Genomic DNA, 8146 nt, shown 5'->3' on the forward strand with positions numbered 1-8146 from the left:
GCCCTTGGAGGTCCAGGCGCAGCTGCTGCTGCCTGGGTGGGAGCAGGGTCAAGTGTAAGGTGGTGGGGGGCGTGGATCCTCAGGGAGTCCAGGCCACTCCCCCACCACCACTCGGGCCAGCTTGGTGGGGGAGACTGAGGATGGAAACACCTTTCTAGGGCATTGAGGCACTGTGCCAGTGGCAATGACGGCAACCTAGCGGGGCCGCTTGTTCCCCTGAGGCCTCTGATGGAGGGGCCAGAAGCAGCAGCGCCACGTATGGGCCCCCTGCGTGCAAATGGCGCCCCCAGCGAGGTGCCCCCCATGGCCTGCTCTCCATGCTGAAGTGGAGCTGCTCAAGCTCGCCTCTCCTGAGCTGGAGCGCCTCATCATCCAGTTCAAAGGGCTGGTCACCACCACACTGATGAGCACGCAGTTCCTCTACTCCAAGATGGCGGCAGCCAGGAGCAGGAGTTCATGAAGATATTGTCAAGGCTCTGGAGGATTTGCACAAGCAGAACCAGCTTGGCGCAGCCACCTGCAGGAGAACCCTCCGTCAAGGTATTGGAGGCACCCACACAATGCAGAGAGCTGGCCCTAGCCAGGGGCGCGCCAGAGGCTCGGGTTTAAGCAAAACTGAGCAGCTATGCCGGTGGCACCACTGGTGCTGGGCGCGCTGCAAGGCCCGCCTTTGCTGCCTGGCCCATTCACTTCCCAGCATGCCTTCCCTGGTGCTCTGGGGCCTCTATGCTTGGCCATGCTCAATGACAAGCCTCAGATGATGCCCCCTGTGCCAAGCTTTGGTGAGAGCCCTCTGCTGTCGCCCATCCATCCACATGGACATGCTGCAACGCATCAAGTCGGAGCCCAAGCAGCTGCTCAACAGCACCGCAGCCTGCAAGTACAGCAAGCATAATCTGGAGCTCATCTGTGCCTGGAGGAAAATGTGAAGATGCTCAAGAGCCAGAACACGGAGCTGGCCTCCCATGTGAGCCTGTTGCGCGAGCAGGTGGCGCAGCTCAAGCAGAAAGTCCTCAGCCACGTCAACAGTGGCTGCCAGCTTCTGCCCCAGCACCAGGTGCCCGAATACTGAGCCTGAGCTCGGGGCGCATGCCTGACCCTCTCCTTGAGGGGCGGGTTGGTGGGGGGGCTTGGGCTCCCAATACTTGGAGAGGGTGTGGCCCTGGCGACCCCCTCCCTGAGGATGCCCAGGACATGGAGAGGGCATGGTCCCCAGGGATATACCTGAGGGGTTCCCAGAACTTGGAGACGGCACCCTGGACAAGCTGGGCCCCCTGCTCCTTAGGGGTCGAGCACATGACGCCCCCTTCATGCTGCCTCTGTTCCCCCTTGAGCTGCCTCTGTTGCCCACGCTTCCCTGTGTTGCATAAACCTGAGCGCCCTGGCTGCTCCTGTGTAAGCGGGCTCTTGGGGAGCAGCCTCCAGCCTGCCTTTTCTTTTACATTTTTTTTTTTTTTTTTGCCTTTGGAAGAGAGAAGAACAGAGTGTTCGATTTTCCACTATTTATGTTTCGCACTATTTATGTTTCTAATAGGGAACAAACAGTTGTGTGTGCATGTGTGTTTTCTTGTGTTTGTTTTTGAAAGAAATGAGAGGAAGAAAAAAATACTATGCCTTTTCCTTGCTCTGGCTACCCCCCTTCTGTCCTTCTGACACCCCTCCCCCTGCCCTTTTGTTCTTTTGTTCTTGTTTTTGTTTTGCTGTGGGTCCACATTCCTGTTTGTAATCCTTTGTTCTCCCAGTTTTCTGTTTTCAGTATAAGTTTCCCTTGTGTTTAGGATAGACAGCTTTTATAGTGTTAAGATATATCTCTACTGTACATAGTTTTCTAGTGTTTTGACCATGTATTTAGTGAAATGCTTTTCCTGCAATTATTGAGATAATTTTCTGATTCTTGCCTTTACATCTATTTACTTAAAAAATGTTTATTTCCATGTGTTGAACCAACCCTGCATCCATGGGACAAACCCCACTGATCATGTTGAATATCTTTTTAATAGGATTTTGTATGTTGCTTGGCATAATTTTAATGAGAATTATTACATCTCTGTTCATCAGGAATATTGGTCTGAAATATTCTTTCCTTGATTTGTCTTTATCTGGATTTGCATCAGGTTGATATTAGTTTCATAGAAGGAAGTTAGAAGGTTTTTCTATTTTCTATTTCATAAAATAATTTTAGAACAATTGGTGTTCATTCTTTTTTCAACTTCTTGTATAACTGGGCTGAGAATTTCTCTGATACAGTTTATCTTAGTTGTTAGGCTTGTGATAATGCCTGGCTTGGGAGAATTAATGTAGTACACTCAAGACTTCATGCTTTAGAGGAGAAATGACTACCCTAACATTAGCTTGCTTTGACAAATGTTAGTCGTCAAAAAACAATATATTTTTAAACATTTTTTTGTTTTCCCCAGGAGAGGACTGACACCTCCAAGACTCCTTTCTTTAAACGTGTGTGTGTGTGTGTGTGTATCCAGAGTTTTGTGGTCACTTAGTAAAACTGCATTAAATAACACAGCCATGACTCCAATTTGGGTATTTTACTCAAGGTTTTTAGCCCACATCTTAAATTTTTGATCCAAACAACACTTAAAGTAGCTATAATTTCTATCAGAGTCTCTACATGGAAGTATGAAATGATGGGATAAAATATTTTAACACTCTAACTCTCCAATATTATCAAATTTATTTCTAATGGAATTTAATGTTATTCATACTCTTGACATAATGCTCCTGAAATAAAGGTAAAAAGCTTTGAAATAAATAAAACACATGAGGATCAGTCAAGGGAAGTGACAGAGTCCCATGGGAGCAGGATGAAGATAATGAAATGCTTCTCAAATAAAAGCTAAGTTCCATGAGAAGTGGAATCAACATTTTTCATGTGTGTGTGTGTGCGCGCATTGGGACAATTACTGCACTAAAATATTTAGGTGTTTGTAATGTAGGAGATATAAGATAGGATCACAGTGTTAAGAAATAGGGAAATAAGGGAAGCACTATCATAAACATCATGCTGAGTTTAGCTGGAAATCCAAATGTGAAGCCTAGAGATGTTTTGTAGAAAGCAACAAAGTTAAGCAAATAGAACATCAGTTCTCTTGCTGCTGAGGAAAGAGTAGAAGGCAATATTTTACACACATATTTTTAATAAATTCAATAAAAATTCTTCATTTCAAGGGAAACTAATAAACCAGGCTGTGGTAGAAGAAACTGTCAAGTTCAACTTGTTAAACTGTCCTTCACACATCTATGACCGAGAAGGGAAAATGACTATTTCCCATGAATAAATTCAGTAATAACAGAAAGAAAGTCTTCTCAGATAAATGGCTACACTTTGAATAATGCTGCAGTATTCATTAACTCTGGTGCCTCATCTAGAATAGTCACTTGGTGCCTGAAAGACTCATGGGTACAAAGTAGGTACCCAGGGCTTTGAGTTTTCTTCAAGAAAAATTTTCATTTTTTCCCAAGCTTTGGCCATCCTGATATCAATGTATGGATTCAAATATTTGGGGCAAAGTTGTACTCTTATGATTCAATTACCTTTCTCCTTTCAAATTACAAAAAAAAAAAAAAATCTATAGAAAATGCTTACTTTAAGAGTAGAGGAAGGAGAATAGGGAGAAGGAGAAGGGAGAGAAGGGGAGGAACTGAAGCCTGAAATGGAGTAAATTATATCCCATTCATGTATGATTATGTAAAAACAAACTCAACTATTATATACAATAATACAAGCAAAAAGTATATATGTAGGGGCTGAAGTTGGAACTCAGTGGTAGAGCACTTGCCTAGCATGTGTGAGATACTGGGTTTTATTCTCAGCACCACATATAAATAAATGAATAAATAAAGATCCATAAAAAAAAGAAAAGAAAATGCTTACTTTACCTGAACACCCAAAGTCTGCTGTCATTCATGAAATGAATTTAAATTGTCTTTGGAAAACATTTTTTCTTTAAAGTTTTCAGTGAACAAAATCATCCTTTGGTATTTGTGTAAAAAATCAGTAAAAATTCATTTGAAAGTTTAAATATTTTTCAAGACAAGACAAAATAACTTTAAATTATCATAAACTGCTTTTATTACAGAAAAGTCAGTAATGTGATAGAAAATAATTTGGTTTTTATTGCTGTTGTCGTGTTTTTTTTTTTTTTTTTTTTGGTTCTGTTCCTAGCAAAACAATGTAAGGCCTCTCACTATACCCCAGATATATGTGGCTTGGTGTATAAGAATATAAATTTTTATAAACCCCAAACTAATGTTTCATGTGAGTGTGTATACTCTTACAATATATTTTTCAGGTTTTTCAATTGAAAACAAATTAGAGTAATGACACCCTATATAAATGGATATGCCTCCCATAGAGCTTTATTTTCCAAATGACTAGTTTCTGAGAAGTAAATATGGAGAGTGAACTGAGACATCTTCTCTTAGAAAGAAATCAAAGAAGGGATGGAAAATGAGAAATAAGAAGAAAATAACCAATGAAATGAGGAAGGAAGAAAGTAGACAAGAGAGAAAGGAAGGATGAAATTTGACCAATGATTTTTCTCATTTGGGAATAGAGATAGGTTAAAGCACCTTCTTCCTGAGGGAGCCAGTTTTTCTTCCAATTTCCCCTTTCCATTGTAGTCTATCTTCTCATTCTCTCACCCTCATAATATTGAATATTTAGCAGATATACATTGTCATTATGAACCAATCTGTGCTTGAAGATAATTTCTTCAGCTACTGTACAGTCCAGCTTAGCCATGAGCAGGTAGTTTAAGAACTGTGAAAAAAAAAGTTGATGCCAATCATGCAGGATTTTCTCTTTCCCATTCTAGAAACCAAAATGAAAACCTCTTTTCTGTTAACCTTGTGTGAGAAATATAAGGGAAGGTCCTGACTGTCCCTGATCATGTCCAACTCTACTAAATATTGTTGTGAGCATAATGGAACTTGATCTGGAAAGATATAACTCACAGACAATGTTATCTGTTTCTGGTAGATTAGTGATAGTAAGTACCATAGCTCAGAATTGGAAGATCAACATGGGAAGTGTTAAGTTTAAAAAAAAAATGGAGAAAGATTATGGATCTCTCAATATCACAAAATGCCTATTATTTATCTGATCAATAGGATTGTGTTTCTCAGTAATATCACCCACAATTTATCTGCCCCATAGTGTGTATCAGCAAACCCCTTTACTTGGACTATCTTCATTTATTTCAACCAGAAATATGTTGGGTAAGAAAAAGAAAGTAATCTCATTTTATAGGTAGCATATTGGAAGTGAGGTGGACTTAAAAAATATATCAGATAATTTTCTCATGAATATGAGTTTAGTAAAATAAGTTTAGAACATCTTTTCCTTAGTATTTAATGATTTACTATCTATGGAGCAGACTGATAAATAATTATTTTATTGATGTATAAGCATCTTTTTAATGTAAGGTACTAGTTTATTCACTAAGGGCTTATGTTCACTGTTCTCTAAAAAGATAATTAAAATAGAAAAAAATAGATTTTCTTGACTTTCTTGTTGGAAAAGATCAGAAACACTTCACAGAAAAATATACCAAAAAATATAAATGAAAGAAAAAGAAAGAAAAGGTTATTGGAAATTATTAATTCTCAGTACAAATTTTATTGTTGAGGGCCAGTTCTAGGACCAGACATTTTTGAGGCTAGGAAAATCACCAAGCCTTCTTTGATTGTTTTAATGAACAAACTTTATTTTAAGGAGAGTTGTACAGAAAAATGAATCATATAGGACCATGTTCCCATATGCCTTCCCTGTTCAGAGTTTCTACTATTTTTTTTGTATATTACTGAGAAACATTTGTTGTAAGTACAAACTCAAAATATTTTTCCAATAGTGATGGTACTAAATAATTATTAATGGCAATAGTTTAGTTATATATTAAAAAATCATTCTACAGTTTTTAAAGCATTGAGAAAAAATAATGCCAATTTTCACCATGATGGCATCTTACAGAGTAGATTCACCATGCCAGAAGTCCCTGTTCTTCACCTCTTTAATATCTACTCTGGCTGATTTCTTGGCAATGTTTACTATTTTTAATGTTTGACTATTCCAGAATGTCATAAATTTGGAATCACACAAATATGGCATTTCAGACGATATATTCTTTCTGGCAATATGTATTAATGATGCCTCCATGTGTTTTCATGTTTGATAGTAAATTCCATTTTATTAACTTTTTTGAGTGACCCTCCAGTGTTTGGATGTATCAAAGTGTTTACATTAATAACAGGTAAATGGCTACTGAAATCTCTCTTAGCTGCTTTCTTTTCTTGGCAATCATGAGTGAAGAAGCTGTGGACATTTGTATGTGGGTTTTGTGGACACTTTTATGTGGACATAGCTTTCAATTCCATTGAATTAACCATGAGAAATACAATTAGTGGGCCATATTAAGTCTTTATTGTGATATTTAAGAAGGTACCAAATTGTCTTCCAGAGTTGCTGTCCAATTTTGTTATCTCAACAGCAATGTATGAGAGTTCCTCTTGTTCCCAATCTTTGCCAGCTTTTGATATTGTCAGGTATAAAATTTTATAAATTTTTATAAGTGTGTTTAATTTGTAATTTCTTTTTTTCTCCCCCAAACTATTTATTTTACTCAACAATTAGAATAATGCCTGAATTTAATATGCACCATCAAGAAAATTCATAATTCATTAACTTGGATAATTGGGGATGAAGAAAATGTTGACATGCACCATAATTTTACCTTGAAAAAGCTTGTTTAAGACATGGCTTATGCATTGTTGTATCCTTGCAATTCAGCACAGGTGGGCAGATAATAAAGACATCTATAGAGTACAAGCCTGTTCACAAATTATAATATTTTTCTTATCACATTACACATTTATTGTTCATCAGGCTACTGAGCAATTTTATTTTATTTGGCACAGCTTTGTCAAAAGTCCTAGCTCAACAAACTACTCTGGGAATAGGTAAAATATACTCTTATTTAGTGTCCCTGGTTTCAGAGGCAGAATAATATAGCCAGAATAGAAAGGGGGATGCTATTTTCTGGGAGCAAGAGATTAATACAGCTATTAATTTTTGGCACCATCAAATCAGATAATAGCTAATGGTGGGAGAAGGGGGGGAGTCCCAATGTATAAGTCAAACCCAATAAAAAAAACAAATGTGCCTGTCATGGATAGAGAAATGACAGGAAAAGAGCATTTGAATAGTCAACTTGGATTAAATCTATGCAAAATTCCACTACTTTCAGTCTATGTAGTGTGTCCTAAACATATCAAAGCAAAGCTAGCATTCAATCATGCATCTTTATTGCCTTATTTTAACATTTCTCCAATTAAAAGGGTTACCTCTTTATTTTAAAATTTCATCTGCCAATTTAGCATTTTCCAACAACTTGAGGAGCAGAAAACTTCTCAGGTTTCTCAGTCTTTTTCTGAGGGGTTGCCTTTGTGGGAGTCTTAGCAGCAGCCATTGCTGTCTTTTTAAATGCCTGCTTAGCCCTTTTTTTTTTCTTCCTTTTTCAGCCTAAGAGCTTGCTTTCATTGAGCCTTTTTAACTTCCTGTTTATGATTCCTCTTTGCCATGATATCCGCAAGGAATGCACCAGTGATGGCCCTCTGAAATTTGGCTTCAAGTTGGGTTCTCTTCTTTTGAATTTCTTCTGACTGGCCTTTTATGTGCTTTCTTCTGTAGAGGACAGTACAGTTTATCTGCCAAGGATTCCTCTTGGATACTAAAGCCGACTCACATTTTGCATTAAGAAATTGGAAAACCTTTCTGTCAGTCCTTGCATAGCGACTCCTGTATATGGGGTATATCTTGTACCCACTAAAACTGCACAGCTTGACCTTCATGGTGGTGGCTTATCTGTAATTTAATATTCAGCATTTTTTCCTATGCTTTCCAAATATATTGTTTGTTTTTCTGAGGAATATATTTATTTCTTTCATTCAAATTTAAAACAATTGTATTAGGGTAATACTGAAATACAATAAACTATACATATATAATTCTTACATTGTCATGTTTCACATACCTATTTACCAGTGTAACAATGACCACGATCAAGTTTTTAACATTGATAGTTTATGCAGATAGTTCTTGGTGCCCTATTGTATTTCTACCACTTGTTTCCTC

General features: G+C 38.1%; 2 pseudogenes; one reads left to right on the forward strand and one right to left on the reverse strand.

The window, feature by feature from the left end:
• Nucleotides 1-228: 228 nt before the first annotated feature.
• On the forward strand, nt 229-1072 carry LOC124109646 (transcription factor JunD-like; annotated as a pseudogene).
• A 6313-nt stretch (nt 1073-7385) lies between these two features.
• On the reverse strand, nt 7386-7863 carry LOC124109647 (large ribosomal subunit protein eL24-like; annotated as a pseudogene).
• Nucleotides 7864-8146: the final 283 nt, after the last annotated feature.

Source organism: Marmota monax, unplaced genomic scaffold (assembly GCF_021218885.2).
Source record: "Marmota monax isolate L192 unplaced genomic scaffold, Marmota_monax_Labrador192_F-V1.1 WCK01_AAM20220418_F8-fsc00262, whole genome shotgun sequence".
In the NCBI taxonomy this organism is placed as follows: Eukaryota; Metazoa; Chordata; class Mammalia; order Rodentia; family Sciuridae; genus Marmota; species Marmota monax.